This window comes from Onychostoma macrolepis, chromosome 12 (genome assembly GCF_012432095.1).
Source record: "Onychostoma macrolepis isolate SWU-2019 chromosome 12, ASM1243209v1, whole genome shotgun sequence".
Taxonomy (NCBI): Eukaryota; Metazoa; Chordata; class Actinopteri; order Cypriniformes; family Cyprinidae; genus Onychostoma; species Onychostoma macrolepis.
The window spans coordinates 25,469,493-25,493,139 of NC_081166.1; the positions used below are offsets into that span (position 1 = coordinate 25,469,493).

The 23,647-nt window shown below is 36.2% G+C and overlaps 1 protein-coding gene across 11 annotated transcripts in view; it reads left to right on the forward strand.

Moving 5' to 3' along the window:
- Positions 1–418: 418 nt before the first annotated feature.
- pcdh15b (protocadherin-related 15b) overlaps positions 419–23,647 on the forward strand; it is a 228,945-nt gene continuing 205,716 nt past the window's right edge. For 3 of the 11 annotated variants that reach the window (XM_058794171.1, XM_058794174.1, XM_058794172.1), the window contains exon 1: positions 421–635. The gene's annotated coding sequence lies outside the window, so the exon portion shown is untranslated. Of the gene's footprint in view, positions 640–14,642; positions 14,955–23,647 lie in introns of those variants that run through there. The other 8 variants (XR_009273731.1, XM_058794176.1, XM_058794168.1 and 5 more) reach the window with 6 other exon arrangements.

Here is a 23,647-nt window from a genome sequence, read left to right on the forward strand (position 1 = left end):
ACTCAAACATTAAAAATCTTACTGTCCAAAAACTTTTGACTTGTAGTGTAGTAAACTTGCTCGGTAGCTCACCCGGTACAGCACTTGCGATACACAGCACTCAATACGAGCTCCACAAAACTTGAAGAGCTCAAAGACTTGTAGAAGCAAGCTAAAATGACATGGTTACTTTTAACTTTTAATTGCATTTCTCTAAGATACCCTCTCATTACTAATCTGCCAGCTTCAGACAAATCTTCACTGCCAAATACACAGTGTATAAATTGGATACAGTGCCCAGCGGAGTGGTTTAGAATAAGCAGGTATGCTGAAATAACCCCCCTTGAAGTCCGTCAGCTGTCTGAGGAGCAGACTCTCGTAGAGGACCTTGCAGCGTCCTTCTAGTTCACTTGTAATTAGCTTCATTAGTGCAAGTTCACTGCGGCGGGCATGTCGTCTCTCAGGTGCCACGGTCCGGAGCTACAGGCAGGTGGAAGTAATCTGCGGTAATCACCCTTCTGCAGCGTCTTCAGGATCACAGTAATGACTTTTAGCTCCCACAAACTTTTAGACTCACATTTTTTAAGTCATTTGAGTTTCTATGGACGACTCCAATCTGTGGATTCTAAGGCTGTGAAGTTTCCTGAGAAAAGTTGGCAAGTAAAACATGAATCATTCCTAATTATGCCTCCAGAGAGGCAGGTCAGGAATTAGGCTTTCTGGAGATTAGAGAGAATCTGAGTTATTTGCATGGGCCAAATCTTCAACCATTTTTAATATAATATTATAAGAATTGCATGGGGTTGCTGGCTGACTGTTTGTAAGCAGATTCAGGCATCTTCGTAACGTTTACGTAAAAGACTGCATTTTCCATTCACATCAGCTCAAGATGAGACGGCCAAACCATGTTCATTATAATTGTGATGGAAATTTCTGTTGCAGTGAAATCCGAAAAGTCTTTCCCATAGATTTGTAATTTTCATAACTTTGATTAGAGGGAATGCACTTCCTTCTAATCCTTCTGGCTGTCTTTTGTTTTATAGTCTGAAAGAACCTCTCACTGAGAGTGAGAATGAATATATATATATATATGTGACCCTGGACCACAAAACCAGTCTTAAGTCGCTGGGGTATATTTGTAGCAATAGCCAAAAATACATTGTATAGGTCAAAATTATTATTTTTATTTTTTTTTATGCCAAAAATCATTAGGATATTAAGAAAAGATCATGTTCCATGAAGATATTTTGTAAATTTCTTACCATAAATGTATCAAAACTTAATTTTTGATTCGTAATATGCATTACTAATAACTTCATTTGGACAACCTTAAAGGCGATTTTCTCAATATTTAGATTTTTTTTTGCAGCCTCAGATTCCAGATTTTCAAATAGTTGTATCTCAGACAAATATTGTCCAATCATAACAAACCATACATCAATGGGAAGCTTATTATTCAGCTTTCAGATGATGTATAAATCTCAATTTCGAAAAATTGACACTTAAGACTGGTTTTGTCGTCCAGGGTCACACACACACACACACACACACATATATATATATATATATATATATACAGCCATGGCCAAAAATATTGGCACCCTTGGTAAATATGACCAAAAAAGGCTGTGAAAATTAATCTGCATTGTTAATCCTTTTGATCTTTTATTTAAAAAATTCACAAAAATCTAACCTTTCATTGGATAATAAGAATTTAAAATGGGGGGAAATATCATTATGAAATAAATGTTTTTATTTATTTATTTTTATAAATCCTTTAGATTCACAGCTCCATGTTGGTGCTTCTTCTCTTCAGTTCACCCCACTCATGTTCTATAGGGTTCAGGTCAGAGGACTGGAATGGCCATAGCAGAAGCTTGGTTTTGTGCTCAGTGACCCATTTTTGTGTTGTTTTTGAGGTTTGTGTTCGGATTATTGTACGGTTGGAAGATCCAAACATGGCCCATTATAAGATTGCTAACAGAGTCAGTCACTTATTGATTTTTTATCTGTTGGTACTTGATAGAATAGAATCCATGATGCCATGTGTCTGAACAAGATGTCCAGGACCTCCAGCAGAAATATAGGCCCACAAAATCAAACATACAGCAGTATATTTCATTGTGAATATGGGGTACTTTTTATCCCTGTGTTCACCAAACTCATCTTGAGTGTTTGCTGCTGAAAAGCTAATTTTTTAGTTTCATCTGACCATAGAATCGAGTCCCATTTGAATTTCCAGTTGTGTCTGATAACTGAATATGCTGGAGTTTGTTTTTGGATGAGCTAGGAGATTTTTTCTTGAAACCCTCCCAAACAACATGTGGTGATGTAGGTGCTGTTTTACATATTATTATTATTTTTTTTAATGTTTTCTGACCCCGAGACTCAACTATTTTCTGCAATTCTCTAGCTGTGGTCCTTGGAGAGTCTTTAGCCACTCAAACTCTCCTTCTCACCGTGCATTAGGACGATATAGACACACGTCCGCTTCCAGGCAGTTTTGTAACATTTTATGTTGATTGGAACTTCTTAATTATTGCCCTGATGGTGGAAATGGGAATTTTCACTGCTCTAGATCTTTTCTTAAAGCTACTTCACTAATTTGTGAAGCTCAATTATCTTTTGCTGCACATCAGAAATATATTCTTTGGTTTTTCTCATTGTGATGGATGATTAAGGGAATTTGTTTTCCCTCCTATTTATATTTCTGTAAGACAGGAAGCCATGGCTGGATAATTTCATGTTCATAATCACCCTGGAGTGCTCAAAATTATGAATATGAATGGGAATATACTTCAGAGATATTTTACTCATAAGAATTTCTAGGAGTGCCAATAATTGTGTCCAATGTGTATTTGAGAAAAACATTTATTTCATAATGATATTTCCCCCCATTTTAAATTCTTATTATCCAATGAAAGGTTAGATTTTTGTGATTTTTAAAAAAATAAATAAAAGATCAAAAGGATTAATAATGCTGATGAATTTTCACAGCCTTCTTTGATCATATTTACCAAGGGTGCCGATATTTTTGGCCATGACTGTATATATATATATATATATATATATATATATATATATATATATATATTAATTAATTTCATTCATTTGCAGAATATAGTAATCATGGGTGTCATTTACACTTGTAAACAGTGCCCCCCAAAGAGATTTCACACTGCAGTTAGTTTAATTTATCACCTTGAGCACACAGTCACCAGTCAAGTTTCATAAATTGTGTTTAGAGTTAAGAAAAATCACCTTTTAATGAAACATTTTTAAAGGTCAAATTTCTGCACACTCTCCCTATCTGTCATTGGTCAGTTTAAATAGATAGTCCCACATCCAAACTCATTCCATTAGTTGAGTCACTTATGCTATATCAGGGTGGCCAGGTGGCTCAAACAAACAGAGCAATGTTCTAGATAATCCTAAATATAGCTTAATAACAGTTGTTTACCACATTTAAGATGGAAAAAGAAACTGTATTTTAACATCACAATATAACCCACTTCACCTTTAAATAGAGGAGCTGTGGTTATCTGTGAGCATCAGCAGTGTAATACGCTTTTCTCATTTAATAGTGGTTTTGACATTTGGAAGCAGATCGTCGGTGTGTTTAGCGATCTGTCACGCTGCTGACCCCAGAGCCTCCACTCCATCACCAGAAGAAGCGCAATTAGTACTGTGATGATAGACTGCACTGTGGCCTTTCGGTTTTATGGACGAATCACTTGATTGGCTGATTTCATGCTGGGACTTGAGCTCACAGATTTCATAAGCTGGCCCGCACATACTGTATCTCAGGGCACCTGCATGCATGAGATACAACAGTGTTCATTTTTTATTTTCTTATTTCACTGAATAATAATAATAAAAAAGTATAGAAACAATTTTCACTTGGAAATTGCTAGTAAATTTCACAAACAATTTCAAAGTATTGGTAAGTAAAACATTGAATTGAACATGAAATTTTGAAGTAAAAAACAAAACAAAAAAAGACTCATTATGAATGAAGCATTTATATAGCGCTTTATTGTGTATTGCTGTACACCCAAAGCGCTTTACAATCATGGGGGGGGGGGTCTCTCCTCAGCCACCATCAGTGTGCAGCAGCGACGGCAGCCACAGTGGGCAGCCGTTCTCTGGCTGCAGGGTGATATGGCTGTGGCTTATCCTATATCCTTACAGTATATCAAAGGAAATCTATCTTTCGGTTTTATTGAAAAAAAATTACCTTCAGTTACCTTACTTCTAATATTTAATACTTAATGGTATGAAAAAAAAACACAAAAACAAAAAACAGATTATTTCAAAATAATATTTTATACATTTTCATTGTGATTACATTTTTTCAAGATTTTGCAACATTGTTTTTATAAAATTATTATTTTTTTCTCAAACAACAAAGTCAACATAAGTCTTTATACTGTACATGAAAATACAGTACTGTAACCAAAAGTTGGGTTGGTAAGATTTTTAAAAAGTCTTAAAAAAAAAAAAAACACAAAAAAAAAAACAGGAAAAACAGTAATATTGTGAAATTTAAAATAGCTGCTTTCTATTTGAATAAAATACAAATTATTCCTCTGAGGGAAAATTTCAACTGAATTCAACCATTCATCTATTCATATATATATATATATATATATATATATATATATATATATATATATATATATATATATATATATATATATATATATATATATATATATATACATGTATATATATATATATATATATATATATATATATATATGTGTGTATATATATATATATATATATATATATATATATATATGTGTATGTGTGTGTGTGTGCGTGTGTGTTTGTCTGTCCTCACTTTCATTTGTGTCAAATTAAACAGATCCTCCTCACTTAAGTCCATTAGTGTCGACCGTTTGATTTGGGGGCTCATATGTCAAGTTTCAGTGGGCTTGTGAAGTCTCATTGGTCTTTGTTTCCGGGATGTTAGAGATCAATTAAATTGTAAGGACACATCTTAGATGCTGCAGAAAATGACATGAATGGAGTCTGAATGCCTTCTTTAATGCCATCTTTTATTCTTTAGAAATTATAAAATTGAAAATAAACAAAAAACCTGCTACTTGAGTTGATATATTAGCCTGTATTTTAAACTAATTAAAGTGAAGCAAATACTAAAATATTGAATAAGTGTGATTTATTATTCAGGCAAAAACACACTAGCTCCATCAGCAGAATTGTTTATTTATTTATTTTTTAATGCATGGTGCACAACAATGTGGTTTCCTCTTTGATGAATACTGAAAAATAAAATACAGTAGTTATTATTATTATTTTTTTTTTCATCTATGAGAGGAAGGCCTATGTGTTTACGACAGCTTCCTGTCCACCTAATATTTTTTTTTTTTTAAAACCTGAGCTCATCTAAACTGCAGAAGCTGAGAGACTCTCCCCTAAGCCCATCTGAAACATGTCAATGTGTTTGTTTTACCCAACTCCACTGCAGTGGAGAGTGCTTTCAGCACCATGGACAGTGTAGGAAGAAAACAGCACTATCATTGCCTGCACATTCACTGCATAATGGATTTGGCTTGAATTTGCTTTATTTTCAAACTAAGATGGCCAGTATTAGTGATTATTATTTCACTTAAAGAGTAGCCACTCTTATTTTAATATATAAATTATATGCAAATTAATATATAATCCGGTAACACTTTATTGTATAGTGAAAATTGGACCTTACAAAAAAGTGTGACCTACAATTTATATACTGGGGGCTCAAAACTGCTGTTCCATTTTCTGCACAATAGTTTGTTCAGTTGTAAAGCAAAATAAATGAATACATTTTACATCAGTACATTTTAGTTTTTTTACATTTTATGCCAACTTTCTGAAATTATTATTATTATTTTATCTTTCTGTTGTGTTGGGGTCCATTTGACCCACACTTGATTTTCAAACTGTCCAAAGTTATTTTTAACTATTTATTTCTTCCTGAAATTTGGGCAATATTTTTTATTTGGGATCATTAATGTGTATGCAATGTTTTGACACATAGATGCATTTTGGAAGGCTGTACAAAAACTGTAACTTTTGTGTTGGGGTCATATCGAACCCCATTGTTTTCCATGCAATTTGCCAAAAGTCAACACTTTGGAAAACAATAAAGAGTAAAGGCAGAAAACAGAAAACTTTTGTTGTAACTTACCAAACACTAAAATATGAAATAGATGAGAACTTATGACATTTAAAACGCAGAGTCCTCTGAGCTATTTAAAGGAATATTAACTTTCTTAATCTAGTTGTTTCACAGTCCAAAAAACATCTAGAAAAGGAATAATAAGGAAGAGGAAGTAAAAATATAGCAATAAGTACTACTTAAACTAGGGTATTAAGGTCCCATGGCATGAAAATTTCACTTTATGAGGTTTTTTAACATTAATATGAGTTCCCCTAGCCTGCCTATGGTCCCCCAGTGGCTAGAAATGGCGATAGGTGTAAACCAGGCGAGCGCAATATTTTTTTTTCCTCGAAAGACATCATGGCTTGCACATGAGCGAAGCATAGCAGTTGCTCAGTGTTTGGATGTACAAATGAACACCAAAGTATTTTTTTAGTTCCTTCATCTGAGCCTATGGCTAGCATTAGCAAACCAACTAAAGTACCGTATCCAGACACAATATTTTAAACTAACCATTCTGAGACGTCCTGCTGTAGCCGCTGAGTTGCAACTTCTTCATCCGGTGCTTCTCCATCCGGATCAGATTCTGGGTCAAATTGAAAAGCTTGAAGGACTGCGTGTCTACTAGCCATTGCGATACATCCACTGTCAACATTAGCGCATGGTAAGCTGGTTAAGGCCACACACCCACCCTCCACCTTGCCCCGCCTCTCTCCTCCTCATTAGCATTTAAAGCTACAGACACAGAAATGGCATGTCCTAAGGAAAGCTCATTGTGGGACTGGCTCGTAGTGGCTGAAATTCTGCACCAAGGCTGAATTTCGGGAAAGAGACATCAGATACAGTACTAAGGACCACTTAGGCCTATATAAAAGCATCCAAAAAGCAGCATGTCATGGGACCTTTAAAACGTGTCTCTCCTCTCACTCAAACTAATACTCTGCTAAGTTACTGTGCTGCTGTGCCCACCTGAGACTGTTACTGAAAACTGTGCTTTATGCTGGACAGTATTTATTTATTGTGAGATGTTCAAATCCTGGCAATCGAATACGGTTTTAATGATAATTAAAAAATGAAACGGTAATACTAACCGTGGTGAATTTTATCATGATTTATCGTCAAACCGGTAATCGTTACATCCCTAATTTAAACTAGGTACAAATAATGGTAGATTATATTTACAATTACTTTCAGCTATTTGCACCTCACTGTGTAAATAGTCACTACCGACAAGCTACAATAGAGGTTTTCTGTTTTTACATTAATGTTTAGTATTTTTATAGTGCCCATTTATTGGCAAATTGAATGGAAACCAATATGGGTCAGTTTGACCCCTAACACAGATGTTGTACCAAGTTTTGGAACCACAGATTTTCTAAATCTTCTGATCTGTCATTAATTACTCACCCTCATGTCGTTCCAAACCTATAAGACCTTTGTTCATCTTCGGAGCACAAATTAAGATATTTTTGATTAAACCCGAGAGCTTTCGTACCCTGCATAGACAGCAATGGGACTGACACGTTCAAGGCCCAGAAACATAGTAAAGACATTGTTAAAATAGTCAGTGGTTGAATCAGTGGTTGAATCAATAAAATTGAATCAGTGGTTCAATTTTATGAATCTACAGTAAAAGGAGCTATGTTTTCTTTTATTTTGTGTCATGGTACTCTTGTGAATGCACATGGAAGACTGACAAGGACGAGAAGAATTGTTGAGTTATTTTTGTTTTCTTTGTGCAAAAAAAATGTGACATGGGCTTTTTTAAGGATGTCCTTACTACCTTTCGGGACCTTGAACATGATAGTTGAGTTGCTGTCTGTGGAGGGTCAAAAAGCTCTCAGATTTCACCAAAAAATATCTTGATTTCTGTTCCGAAGATGATTGGGTTTGGAACGACATGTAATGACGAGTAATTAATAACAGAATTTTCATTTTTGGGTGAACTATCCTTTTAATTTCAAATGCTAGTCTATAACTATCATTGTACTCATTGACATCTTCATATCTGAATTATGTTATGCTTCCATATGCATGTTGATATGTAATACATATCAAGTGAAAGTACCTCAACCTTTTACCTAATCACATTTTTCCTCTCATCTCACTTATTTTAGAATAAAGGAAAGGAAAATTAGTGGCAGAGCTGCACAGGTTGGGCATGTGTCCAAATGAAATTAAGCTACATATAGATCCCTAAAGTAATTAGGCAAACAAAGATGGATATATGGTTACAGTTTGAAGTAATGAGAGATCAGTACTAATCCACTCTTGTGTTGTGTTAGGCAAAAGAAATGAACAATTTAATCCAAGCCAGCCTGACATAAGACCTGATTTTATTTGAAGTCTAATTTTTTCTACTATGCCACTATTATTGAGCAGTACATATGCACGCTCATTCATTAGCATGAATTACTGATAAATTTCGACAACAAGATTTTTGATTGCATGTGCCAGGAAAGCAGGTGCACCAATAGGACTTTAAAAAGCAGTAAAATGACCTACAACTACCTTAATACACATATCGCCTTCTAAATTAGTTATTCGTTACCGCTGACATGCAGCAGGGGAGCTTGGAAAGTTATTGAGGCGGTGTAATTTGAATAAACCCCAGTACAAAATGTTTTCAATAGTGTTTTCTGGCATCAGACTGCCAAGACCTTATTGGCTGTTTAGTTTCACGAGTCTCTCTGGGGACGAGTCCCTGTACGAGGCTGTGGAGAAAATAGCGGGCTGGTAATGTTAGAGAATTGATATTGTGATAAGCACAACAAAAGCTTTCAGACACACAGGATAAGTCATCTTTGAATGCAATAACGTCACACAGCGCATGTCAAACACTTCAAGTGCACTTCAAGGGCTGCACTATGTCTGCTGCTAGGTTATTTAGCATCTATAAGCGTTTTTTTTTGTGGCAGTGTGTAATTGCAATGTGTTTTTTTCCCCCTTCTTTTATGTTGGTGCTGTGCATGAATCCATCCGTCTTTCTGCCAGAGTGGCCTCTTTGTAGCAGCCGTTGCACTACAGACTACGCATTTGAATGCATCTCCTTGACAAATATGCATATTGAGAGGTATTGCAAGCTCTTCGGGCTTGGGTTTTAAGGGCACATCTGAACACCTGGCATCAAACAGTGGCCCTCAAATACCTGCAAGCTTATTTTTATGGTCAAGAGCTGGTATTCAGATCGTGAGCACTGGAATAATGGAAACGCATCACTTAATGAACAGATGTGTATTGTAAATCACCTATTACGCCTAATGAAAAGCACATTTTCAGATTGTGAAAGCGCTGAACATCTGCTCTCGATTGTCTAACGCCTAAACAAACACAACACACACACCGCACACATTATAGTTTTTTACTGATTTTTCATTTTGTTTTAATCATATACTACTGGTCAAAAATATGGAGTAATTAATTATTATTATAATTAATTATAATTATTATTATTATTATTATTATTATTATTGTTGTTGTTGTTGTTTTTGAAAAAACGCTCAACGCTTCAACGCTCAACACAACTGCATTTATTTGATAAAAAAAAAAATCAATAAAACCGTAATATTTTGAAATATTATTACGATTTAATAGAACTGTTTTCTGTTGTAATATATTTTGAAAGGTTGTTTATTCCTGTGATTCAGAAATGATTTTTTAGCATCAGTACTTCAAGCTTCAGTGTCACATGATCCTTCAGAAATCACTTTAATATGCTAATTTGCTGTTATAAGTTATTATTGGTGCCCAAGTATTAATAATGTTTCTTATAATTATCATCAATGTTGACAACTTTTATGATTAATATTTTTGTGGAAACCATTATGTATTTTTTTCAGGATTTGTTGGTGAATAGAAATTTCAAAATATCAGCAATTATTTGAAATATAAATCTTTTGTAACATTATAAATGTCTTTACTGTCACTTTTGATTAATTTAACATGTCGTTGCAGAATACAATCTTTCGGTTGCACTTTATTTTACAGTATGTGCACTTACGTGTACTTACAGTGCACTTATTTTAAAAAAGTACTAGGTAATATAAGGTAACTACATGGGTTAAGGTTAGTTCCAGGGTTATGTTCATTGTTGGTATGTAGCTATTATCCAGTTATTGTAATTATAGAAAGTACATAGTATGTAAATGTGAAACGACTGTAAAATAAAGTACTACCAATCTTTCTTCTTAACACAAACCATTGAAATAGTAGTGTATCATGGTTCCCACAAAAATATTAAGCTGAATAATACTGGTTTTCAACATTGATTATAATGATAAATTAGCATATTTGAATGATTTCTGAAGGATCATATGACACTGAAGTACGGTGGCCGAGAGAGCTCAACGCGCTGCAAATAGAAAAAAAAAAAAAAACACCTGCAAATTAAGAAAACAACTTAATCAATTTGACAACACACGACAATCAAACGCAGGGAACATACAAAACGCAGGAGACATGGAGTGACATAAGACACCGGAGAATGGGAAACCCAGGGGTTAAGAACACAGGATCAAACAAGATAATTAATAGAACACAGCTGAAACCAATGAGGCCATGGCCATGGCGGGTCAGGGGACTCGGGAGGCCATGGCGGGTCAGGGGACTCGGGAGGCCATGGAGGCCATGGCGGAGCAGGAGACTCGGGAGGCCATGGCGGGTCAGGGGACTCGGGAGGCCATGGCGGATCCGACAGTCAAGGGGGTGATGGCCGAACAGGGAGCTTGAGGTGCCATGATAGGACAGGTAGTCTTGGGAGCCATGGTGGGTCAGCCTCCGTGGCCTTGGCCTCGACCCTCGGGCCGGCCCCGACGGCCGGACCCCTATAGCCCTCCCAAAAAAATTTATTGGGGGAATTAAAGGTTTCTTGGCAGGAACTGGCTCTTGAGGAGCAGGAATTTGAGGGTGCTCGGGAGGAGCGGGCACTTGAGGGCGCTCTGGGGCTGGAGCCCACAGTTTCTTCCTCTGCAATCTCCTCTCTTGGGCTGAGACATGAGGAGAGACATGGAGTGTCATAAGACACAGGACGCTGGAGACTGGGAAACACAGGGCTTAAGAACACAGGAGCAAACGAGATAATTAATAGAACACAGCTGAAACCAATAGAAATAAATGGGGACCAAACGAGAACAGGAAAACAAAATATGGACATGGAGGGAGAAAACTAGGGCAGGGAAGGCACAATGGGGAGAAAAACACAGGACACGGGGACACAGGACTGACAGTTGTGAGCATTTGCAGCGCGTTTCTTTATTTGTTTGTATCGTGAGCATTTGTACCATCTGCTGTCAAACTGATGAAGATTTGCTGGTGCTTTTTCTATTTGCATGTGTTTTCTGAAGTTGCAGCGCATTGAGCTCTCTCGGCCACCGTACTCAAGACTGGAGTAATGGCTCCTGAATATTTAGCTATGTATTAAGTAACTTTGGTCATTTTTATGCGGACTAAAATTTTACTCTACAAATATTTTAGTTGATGAAAAACTCAGAAATTTAAACAAATATTTACATTTATATATTTTTACGTCAATTTAATATGGCTAAAGCATTGAGTACACTATTCTAATACAATATTGTGAATTATTTATGCTATAATTATTCATTGTCCATTTTTAGTGTATTGTTATGGAAACAGTGTTTTCAAATGTGCACATTCATACATTCTGATCAGCACATAACTTTTCTCATTTACACATAACTTTTCTCATTTACACAGAGATTCATGGGAAGATATGACCACCAAAGTTTTGCTGTTGGCTAAAGTGTGACTGCAAACTTGGATCATCTGTGCCTTGATGTTATTGAATTGCAACACTGAGTTGTGCAACAGTCAATAACTGTTTGCGGATCCCGTAGAAATGAATAAAAAGTGTCATAAACTGAATCTTGTCACATTTTTTTTTTTTTTTTTTTTAGTGCAATCTCCAAAAATGGATCAATGCAAAATTAACATGGATTTTTGGGGAAATTTAATGGAAAACTTGTTAAAGATTATCAGATACACAGTCGTTTCATTAAGTCATATCGTATGATTGTATGATAGCCCAGTCTTTTCCTTTGATTTTTTTGCTAACCTTGGAGGCTTGCCTTACAGCAGTTCTGATTTGCATCATTTTGTGCAGATACAAGTTGTAATATTACGTTTATGATGATGTTATGATTAATCCCAAATCTACAGGATGTCTTTGGGTGAGTTAATTAACCCACTAGCGAACTGCTTAAATTCACCGGTGTTCATTCACTGTTCAGCTTTAGCTCAAACGGGTCAATCCTTTACATTACTGACTGATGTACTATTTGAAAATTCTCATCATAATGTGAATTTTTTGTCTCATCAGTATTGCTGACAAAATCAAAAAACCTTTTGTTAACGAACAGCATCTTTAAAAATTCTGCCTCTGATGCATCAGAATGCAAACGCTCTTTCCATGGCTTAATCTGAAGTGTATTATGGCCCGTTTCTCTCAACACAATACAATTTTGACTGATCTTGTACCCTATTAACATGAGTGTCCATAAGTGTGCTTGTTTAAAGTTGCCTGTATCTTTTGACCTGTCCTCATACAGCTTATAAATTCCCTTTCTCCTTGGTAGACTATTTGATGGCCTCTTGGTGGATGGTTTTCTTAATACTGGGGCTGAATAGGATTTAATGTAATCCCACTCAGGGAACAGATGGACTGATAGCATTCCCTGCCTTAATACAGACCTGCGTTTAACTCATGGGCTATATTTACACCCCAGTGAAGCCCCTCCCAAATCCTCTCACTGTCTTGGATCATATCTAAACACCAGTTTCCCTCTGACAGTGACTAATTCTAGTGCATGAACATTTGAGATGAATCTTCGTTTTAGAGAATCTTTAATGAAACACTTGCTCTTGCAATGTTGGTATACTTGTAATGTTGATAACCACCAAAAAAAAAAAAAAAAAAAGCCCATTTAATTGTCCGTTCTTTTTATTAAATAAAGCACACAATCTTGAGTGAGACACTTACAAATGAAGTGAACATGGTCAGTCCGTAAATATTAAGAATGTACAGCAACAAGATGTAAACAATAACCATGGTAACATGATTTTAGTGTGAAAAAATAACATTTGTTAGATCCAAGTGAAATTGCTATATCCAATTTTACAAATTTGCTGCATGATGCCTAAAGCTACAAAACAACTTTGAAATGGTGAGAACAACTTTACAACTCAAATAATATTTTATACATTTTAAATTGACCCCATTCACTTCCATTATAAATGCCTCACCACATCCTTGATTTTTATAAAGCTAGGGTTGAGTTTATTGATTGATTGATTGATTGTGGTAATTAACATTAGGCCACACATGCTATTGATTGAGCTTAACTTAATAACTTGTGCCCCTTTTTTGAACCCAAACCCAAGAAATGGCATACCCAAAATGGATAGTCTGTAATAGTTATACATAGATAGTAGACAGTTGTCCATAAATGAATGTTGTTCTCATTTGAAAGACACTCTTGATTTTGTTTTCTTCAAGTAAGAATGAATTACAAAGAAGAACGTTCATAAAGGCTTAAATGTGCTGTAACATTTAAATAAATAAATAATTAAAACTGGTCTTGTTGCATATGTATGTAAATTTCGGCCCCGTAGTGGTAAAACCCATAAAACATTTTCGGAGGAACATATTTTTGGTAATTACATATAGAGGTTTAGACTTTGCACGGATGAATATGATGTTACCAGTGATTATCGTATCATAGCAAATGTGAGGACATCAAAAACTCTCCACCCTGTAAATAAATAACTTCCGCACTAACTAACAAACTAACTAACTATAAATAAATAAATAAATAATGTGTATGCATGTATTATACTATCCGGACTGTCTACTTCTTACATGGTGTAGACACAACCGAATGACTGAAGTAGCCATCGCTATTTCCCGCGAAATCCGTCCCGACATCTCTAAAATATAAATCGCTATTATAAGCTTAACGTAGCAAATCAGGGAAATCACCGACAAAAAAAAAAAAAAAAAAAAGTTACATATTATAGCTTTAACTTGTATCAAACCCGGATGTTCATTTAATCAGTTGAATAAATGACATTTGTTGAAATTAAGTGATTAGAGCTATACAAAATAATAGGAGTATAGCGCAGATCGTTTTGCGTTTAGATAATTTGATGAGAACTATTTGAAATCATTCTAAAATGCAGTTTAAGACTACTTATGTTTATCAGGAAAAAAAAAAAAAATCTGAAAAGCTTCAAGACTCTAATTGTTCTTTTTTTTTTAAATTTCATTGGTATGAGTAACATTTGAGATCTTAAAGAGATATCATTTGTGTTATGTTTTTTTTTCTTTTTTTTTTCTTTCTTTCCAGTGGGTGGCCATGCGCTCTCTGCGCTCTAATAAGATTACTCCCACGCCACGGCAGGTGCATATTCACCAGTTTGAGCTCTCAAAATAGATGGCTGCCATTAAGACGGAGGAGACCACAGAGGCTGGATAGCATTGCCACCCAACTTCGTGATATTTTCTCTCTGCGTGGGAATCCTCGCTTTCCTCGGGAGTGAATTAAAGACAGAGGGCAGCAGAGCTCCTAAACCTGACTGCTCGGGATGCGTTCGGCACTGAGGAGTTTCTGATACTCTCCAGCCGTCTGAGGAGGATTTGCATGGCTTTACAACTCACGCGGTAAGACTTTCTGCGCTTCTTCAATCGCTGCGCAGTAGCGCGTCAAGGAAAGTTAGTGACACTTTGCGCGCAAAACGACTCAATTTTTGGATTGTTATTCCGATGGTTGACAAGTCGTTGGATGAGGAGGTGAGTGACTAAGTAAGGGGTTTATTTCTCTTTGGGTCGGCTGCTCTGAATCACGTTTGGGGCTCGGGTTGTGTGTGATGGGAATAGTATCTTCGGTTCTTGGCGCGTAACGGCGCCTGGAAATGTTGTGAATTGCACACAGGACGCGTTGACGTGCTAGCAATTGCATTTGGAAGATTTATTGATGAAAACCGGCAAGTGGTTTTGATACAGTGACTGACACAGTTTTCCAGGCTGACGTGAGAGATGTGTCTACAGGACTCCGGATTACCGTATGCTCATCCTATTACGCCGCACATTCCCGCAATCTGTTGCCTCCGCGTTTAATTAATTTAACGAAAGTAAATGATAGAAATCGATCAGATTCATTCAAACAGTGATTACAGTCTAAAATGTAACAATAGTGCGCATTAAAAGTTTGACTTGCATTCAATCGTTGTATTTACTATCGTAACCATACACAGTAGGCTACTATAGTTAATACAGATATTGTTACTACTGTAAAACCATACAGTTGACATGAGATCAATTTTTAAAAATGCTGTCATTATAATCTCCTTTCTTTATGATAATGGTGGCTATTATAAAAAACAGTTTTAACAATAACTAGTTAGAATGGCATTTTGGTGGTAACTGGTAGATTTTCTTAATGAAATACTGATGTTAACGACGATACATCTCAATGCCTAAAAAGTGAATAGAGGAGGTATTTTCAACCTGACTTGACCCTTGAAAATGACTTCTGTTGATGTGACCTACTGTAGTTTACTTGATTGATTTAGTCGCATTAAATAAACTGACTTGAATAAAACCAGATCATTTAGGTGTTACAACGTGAGGGACATTCTGAACATTTGAATTTAAGCATTCCTCCACCAAACCAAAGAGATCTTCTCTTCTTTAGACTAGTTTTGATGTCAGACTTATCACTGATCAGCATTCTGAAAAGAAGAAAACATCTTTGTAGTTTTAATGGTCAAAACCCACAAATGAAATTGTATTAATATCTCAATTCTTACTCCTAAATAGCAATGAAATTAAATCGAGATGGCTTGCTTGTCTGAGAAATAGCTCATAGTTTTCTCACATACTGTATGTCCTCAACAATGTCTCAAACTCCAAAGGCTGATGTCAGTATGAACTCGAACAGTTATCAGATTCTTCAAAGACCAGTTGATCTGAGCTATGGCATCCACATTTAAGTAATTTTAGAAGAAGAATCCAAAACAAACAAAGCTGAAACCTACTGTAACTGAGAGTCTCCTGAGCTATAAAAAAAGCAACTTCTGAGCAATGCAATTTTACTCAGGGGAACCTCCCCGTTAGTGTTCTTCTAGATTTGTCAGTGTGATCCAACACTGGTGATGAATTACGAAGTTAGACCATATAGAAGGAGCTGGTGTGGATCTACAGAAACACTAAATGCCAAGTGAACACAATGAAAAGCTGTTGGTCTTCTGTAGTGATAACTTCCTCTGGAGCACGTATGGCTTCTACCCCTCCTTTCCTCATTAATTATTGACCCCCACCACATGTTCCTCAGCTCCCGTGTTATTTGTGATGGTGTCTGCCTCCATGCTGCAGGTTAGGTCAACAGCTTGTGAGTCACCCAGTGGGTCTATTACCATGACGCCTTGTTTACCCCTTTTAAATATTTACAGAAATAGACATGTACCGTTGGGTTTTACGCTAAATTAAATGAGCTTATCCAACCATATCCCCATTTCCTCTGCTGACAAAAATATTTAAACAATAATCTCTTTTTTTATTTTATTTTATACAATTATTTTCCAGTGTACTCTTGCAGGTCACAAGCTTAAAATCCAAATAAAACTGACGCAAAAGATGCCCACATACTTGTTCATGTGCATTTCAAGAGATAGTTTGTCCAGAAATGAGAGTTATGTCATTAATTACTCTCCTTTATGTTGTTCCAAACCATTTTGTTCACCTTCAAAGCACAAATGAACACTTCAACACACATACATAGAGCTCATTAAATACAGTCAACAGAAGATGTTAAATATTTACAGAAATAGACACATGCTGGTGGGTTTTATGGTAAATTGACCATAAAACCCAATTTTTAAATGAGGATCCAACCTTATCCTCATTTGCTTTACTCTTCTACATTTACAGTGTAGAACAATACAGAAGATAACTCCACTTAATCCAAAAAATGAAAATTGGCATCAGTTAGTCACCCTAATGTCTTTCCAAATCATTTTGTTCACGCAAATGAACACACATACACAGAGCTAATCAAATATGGCCAACAGGAGTTTTTAAATATTTACAGAGAAAACATGTGCTGGTGGGTTTTACACTAAATTAAATAGTATTTTCCAACTTCCACTGACAAAAATATTTAAACAATTTCCTTACAGTGTAGTAGAATACAGAAGATAACTCATGCAGGTCTCAGCTTAAAATCCAAATAAAATGAGCCAAAAAAAGTCTATGTACTTGTTCAAGTGCATTACAAGAGAGCGTTCATCACAAAAATGACAATTTTGTCATTAATTACTTATGCTTAATGGATAATTTATTCAAAAATGACAATTACGTCATCAATTGCTCACCATCACGTCATTGCAAAACCTTCTGTTCACCTTCAAAACATAAATGAACATGTCAACACACATACATAATGCTCAGCAAATACGGCCAACTTAAATTAAAAATTAAAAGAGCATATCCAACACATTTCCTCTGCCGACAAAAATATTTAAACATAATTTCCTTACAATATAATAGAATACAGAAGATAACATTTCTGTATTTCTAGCATATATTCTAGCAATTCTTTGTGTGCGAATTCATATCGGCTATTTTGAAATTGCCAATGTGGCCAAAAGCCAAGTATCCGTCGCTTTTTAGCTATGTCCAACATGCTTGGGATTCTGTATATTTCAGTGTACCCTCCCCACCCGTTGTGCTTTGCGTGGGTTGATTCATTGCTAGGCTGCCCATCATTGTTTCACTGTCTCTGGCTGTCTCATTAAAAACATTGGCTAATAGGATTTATCCTGCTTTGAGGCAACCATAGTAAATGCTCATTTAGCTGGAGCACCCTCATCAAATGGGGCCTCTGTAATCAGACACTCAGGGACATTCGGCCCTCCAATTCATCTCGGCCACCTGGTCTAAACACTGACTGGAGGCGGCGGCATCGCAGAGGGCTTGTGGGATACAGTAAGCCTGTTATTAGAAAGAAATGTCGTTTGACACATCTGACCCATCTGGGGTTGGCTAAGCCTGGAAGGGGATAGAGTACAAGAGTTTTGACCCTCTGATGGAGGTCGGCCTCTGACAGAACCCATGGTGGCTTTGCATTTGCTCTTGGGCTGAATTCTGTCAAGGCTTAGAGGAGTGCAGGTCTTTCTCAAGACTAAATACTTCTCAGCTTGTAGACATTTGGTAGGTTTTCTGTCTGATAAGAAAAAAAAAATGATGGTGAAAAAATTTTCACTCAGAAATTGCTAGTATATTTCACAAATAATTGCAAAGAAATGGTGAGTAACACATGGCATTTTAATACTGTATCTTTGTTGTATTTACAACTAAGAAAAATAATTTTGTCAGTGTTCTCTTGTAGGTCACAAGTTTAAAAATGAGCCACATATAAATGAGCCAAAAGATGTCCGCATACTTGTTCACAGGCATTTCAAGGGATGATTCACCCCAAAAAATGACAACTATTATTTGCAATTATTTGCTCAATTTCAAGATAGTTAACCAAAAATGAAATTCTTTCATTTGTCACGACAGCTCTCTGGGAGTTTAGCATGGGAATGTACATGACAACGTTATTGTGTTTGCTACGCTACTATGGCAGAGCAAGTACTGAGACTTGCTACTGCCAATACATTCACAGAAATACTGCTGCTGCACATAACATATAAAATAACCCCCATATATAACACACAATAAATCACCATAGCAGATATATCCAGGTGGAGCTGGGGAAGGTGGAGGGTTTCTGAAACGCTCTGCAAGTGCTACACTAGTCAATTATTTGAATGTTGAGCAGCAAGCTCGTTGGCTGCTGATACAAAAAGAAACCAATCAGCTGTGGCATGTGAATAATGATGCCGTTGTGTCATATTGAGGTAGAACCTATCGGATTTCGAGTTTCATGACAGAGTTTGGGATTTATTGGGATCTTCATAACAAATAATCTCATACATACGTGCATGTACACAGAGCTCATTAAATATGGTCAACATTTTCTGTTGACCCACTGATGTGCTCTATATATATATATGTACACTGATCAATGGTTATATGTATGGTTGCATTTACATGTATGTGTTTAGCAGATGCTATCCAAAAACATGTAAATGCAACCATTTTATCCAAAGCGACTAGATTAGGAAACACTAGAGCAGAGAAGAAATGCAGAAAAGAAAAAGAAGAGGATCTTTTTATTATTTTTTGCAAGTGCATTGGTTAATGGTTGTGGAGTGGTCAAGTGTCAGGAAAACATACGTCTTTTACTGCTTCTCGAAAGTTGTGATGGTTTCAGCAGTTCAGATGGAAGCTGGCAGTTCATTCCACCAGAAGGGAGCAGAGAGGTTTTAGAAAGCGACTTTGTGCCTAATTGTAACAACGAGGTACCTATGGAGCCGATTTTGTGCCAATATTCATCAAACAAATCCAGAGTTTTGCAAATAAACACAATCTGCTTTGCAAAGAAAAACTCGACTTGCAAACAAATGCAAAGTGATTTGCAAATACAAAACTCTATTTGAGAGAAGATGCAGAGGTATGGACAAATATATGTATTGTGTGTTGCAACTATGAGGCTCCTTTGTCTTTTTATGAGGAAACTTGGCTTGATTTTCTCACAAATGCGTGTTGGCAGATTTTCTCACATGTGCAATTGAGCAACTTTCTTTTCCATAAACAGCAGATGGCGCTGTCGGTCAATTTACGCTAGTCTCCCGAGACCTGAAACACCTCTTTACCTTTTCAGACCAGTATGAGTGGGGAACAGGTGAGTTTCTGTCTTACTATCTCTATAATTAACCATTTAGATGTTTTCAAAAAGTGACCCGTGTCAGTGAAATTCACAACAAGTGCTGTAAAACTGTTAACATGATTGATTAGTTCAAAAATCAGGAGTGACATGGCTAAACATTTAACTAGGCATTCTTTCCCTACATTTTCTCTCAAATAGAGTTTTGTATTTGCGAATCACTTTGCGTTTGTTTGCAAGTCGAGTTTTTCTTTGCAAAGCAGATTGTGTTTATTTGCAAAACACTGGATTTATTTGATGAATATTGGCACAAAAATCGCTCCATAATTAACCCCCTGGGGTCGAAGCCCGCACTAATGCAGGCTGTCTCGTATTTTCTTTGTGACCGCGAAAAGAACTAAAAATACTCCATGAGTTTTGATCGTACAGATAGGAATAAGGTATCATTTCAAACTGCAAAGGGTCTGCCATTACATCTAATGTGGTCACGCCCACGCTCCGATTGCCCTTTTCAGATTCAAATATCCACATGAGGTTCGCGCTAATGTAAACCTCCGCATCGCCTCCGCGTGAACAAAAAAGTTCATCCTGGCTATTTTTTGTTTCCGGAAGATGATCTGCTGAGAGAAATATTTCAGAGAAATAGTCCCAGAATTTCAAAATGTTTTTATTTACATTTTTTTTTTTTTTTTTTACACATAAACAATATACATTATGGAAATGCCAGGGGCATGTTTCAATAAGAAGGTTCAACCAACTCTGAGTTTAAAGCGTAAATGAAATCTGTTCATCAAATTAAGCGATTGTGTCTCTTCAGAAGACTTGGATTAAAGGATGTCTTTTAGGATGCCTTTATGAACTTTGATTAGTGAAAGTTTTGGCGAAATTGACTTTCAATGGAGGGCCAGAGGTCTGTTTTCAACGCAAGATTAATGAAAGTCTTATGGGTTTGGAACAACACGATGGTAGGTATTCATTTTTTCAGGTATTTTTTATTTATTTATTTATTTATTTATTTTCGGTGAACTCTTGTCTTTCCAAACCTGTATGCAGTGTTTTTTCCATGGAACACAAAATGGTGTATGATCATTATTCACTGAATATCTTCCCCTGAAAATATTCTTGTTCTGCATTTCAAAATGATACATGCACATGTGACTAATGGTGTTTAGTATCAATGGTGGCATGTGAGTGAGCAAATAATAACATAATTTTTTTATTTTTAAGTGAAGTGTTTCTGTAATTTACTGACAATGTGCTTGGATGCATCGTTTAATCCTTCACATCTATTAATGTGCAGTTTTTTTTCCGGGTGACATCACCATATAATAAGTCATAAATCTGCCATAATTTTGTTTACATGCTCTTGTGTTTTGAGCTGAAAAGGGTGTGAAAAATAAAGAGTCTGTCTTCCTCTCTCTGTGTACCAAGGCATTTGACTATAGATATAATGAATCAGCTGGATTGATGATGGTCTTTTGCAAGGATAGTGCGCAAACTCCCAAATTATTTAAGTTAATAATTTCTCTCTTAGATAATCAGTAACTGTGGATCAGTTATCAGTAAACAAACAAGCAAACAAACAATAACAACATTATTTTGGAGAATAAGCTGCCATCAGTTTACCTAGATGGATTGTTCCCTATATATTTTATACGTGATATTTAGATGTATGCATTAGTGACTGGTTTAGTTTGCCTTATACTGTTATGGAAAAGAAGAGATCTGTTTTGAAGCCATTTTCATAATTTTCCCATTTCATTCTTGATTTTAGAGAGCTGAACTGAAACATCTGAAGAAATTACCCCATGGATACTTTCAGAAACAGAATTAAGCAAGGAAAGAATCAATTCAGCTTGTGGTTGAGGGACTCTCTCTCTCACACACACACACACACACACACACCGGTACATACCCTGCTTATTTTACACTGTTAATCACAGAATAGGAAAAAAAAAAGTGAATTATTCAACCGTAAACATTCTTTTGTGCCGACCTTAGGTGATATGTCAATTAATTTGGTTCCTCTTTTTTTTTTTTTACCTATATTGTGATTGTTCATCTCAGAACATCCACATGAGCCAGTAACTCATAGTTTCTTGTGTTTTTTGAATGAAAGTAAATTGACACCAAATGTGGATTAAACAAGTTAATAATTTATCCCCATCCATATGCTAAACAGTTTTACTTCAAAGTAGAAGATAGCTCAAGAAACGTAACTCATCACAAGGCAAATAGACATTAGTGAGAATAAGTCATGAGTCAGAGGAAAGACTTATTTCTGTTAATTTGCCATGGCAGATGACGTCTGTCTTTCTAAAAACACACATGCCTGATTACCTCACACCAGAGATAATGAAGGAACATTGAGTCAGCTATCTAATGGACAGTAAAACACTGTTGGTGAGATCAGGCCTTAAAGGCATAGCTCATGCAAAAAAATAATTCTAATAGGTCTGATAGTAGTTGTATATGAACCATAGTTGAATGAAAAAGAGCTGCTTGAACATTGTTCAGAATATCATATCTTGTGTTCCATGTAAAAAAAAAAATATCGGAATACAGGATTGGAACGACGTGAGGGAGATTACATTTTGTTTGGATAAACTGTCCATTTAAACTTGTATACATTTACTACAGCTGAGCACAAACTATCAAGTCTAGTGCGGTCAACAGTGGTTGAACAGTATGTTAATTTCCTCATGGCAGAATAAATCACTGCCTCCTGCAGTTCCATCACATTGCATTTCGCCCCTGCCTCATTATGTCCTGACTGTTGTTTTCTAGCTGCTGTGTGGCTGAAAGTAATGGTGTACTGTTCCGCAGTCAGTGAAACACAGATGAGTGTAATGGATTAGCTATGTTGACAGGTTCAGTGTGGCCCATTACCTTACTGATCTCTGTCAGAATCCCAGCCTACTCAGTTTAATGTTGAGGCTGACTGATTTTACCATTACCCACAATTCTCTAATAAAAGTGCTTTTGCTCTTTGAGTGTCTTGCCTGTTGCCAGGAATTAAAAAATAATAATAATAATAATAATTCATATAATAGGAGCTTTTGGCAGTTGTGCTTTTGTTCCCCATGTTGTGATTCATTTGGGTTGCTTGTAGCATTCTATCTTTCTACCCTGTGTCTTTTAACAACCATCTTGAGGCTATCTATCTATCTATCTATCTATCTATCTATCTATCTATCTATCTATCTATCTATCTATCTATCTATCTGTTTTATATGTCAATCTGTCTGTCTCATCCATCCATCCATCCATTGTTCTCACATACTGTGTCTGTCTGTCAATACAATTCTGTCAATTGTTCTCTCTGTTTTTCTCTCATAAATCTATTTATCCGTCTGTCCACCAACAAAAAAGTGCTTCCACCATTAAACACCCCATTTTTAATACCTGACTTCCAGAAAGGCTCCCTGTTGGTAATTTTGACATTGGTGGCGCACATTGCATGTGCACTCATCTCATGAATACGATTATTCTGACATGATTTGAAGGCAGCATATGTTCAACCCCTCTTTGTGAAATTGTGGCTCTGGGAAGCCTTTATGCAGTCAAGCAGGTGTTGTTTCAGTTACTCACAAAAATTAGGGTTCAACTAGAGAGCGCCGCTCTAGACCATTAGCTTATTGGAGGCCCGTAGCTTTATTGTGCACTGATTGTAAAGCTGCACACAAAAGGCTGCACTCAATTTTGTCTAATT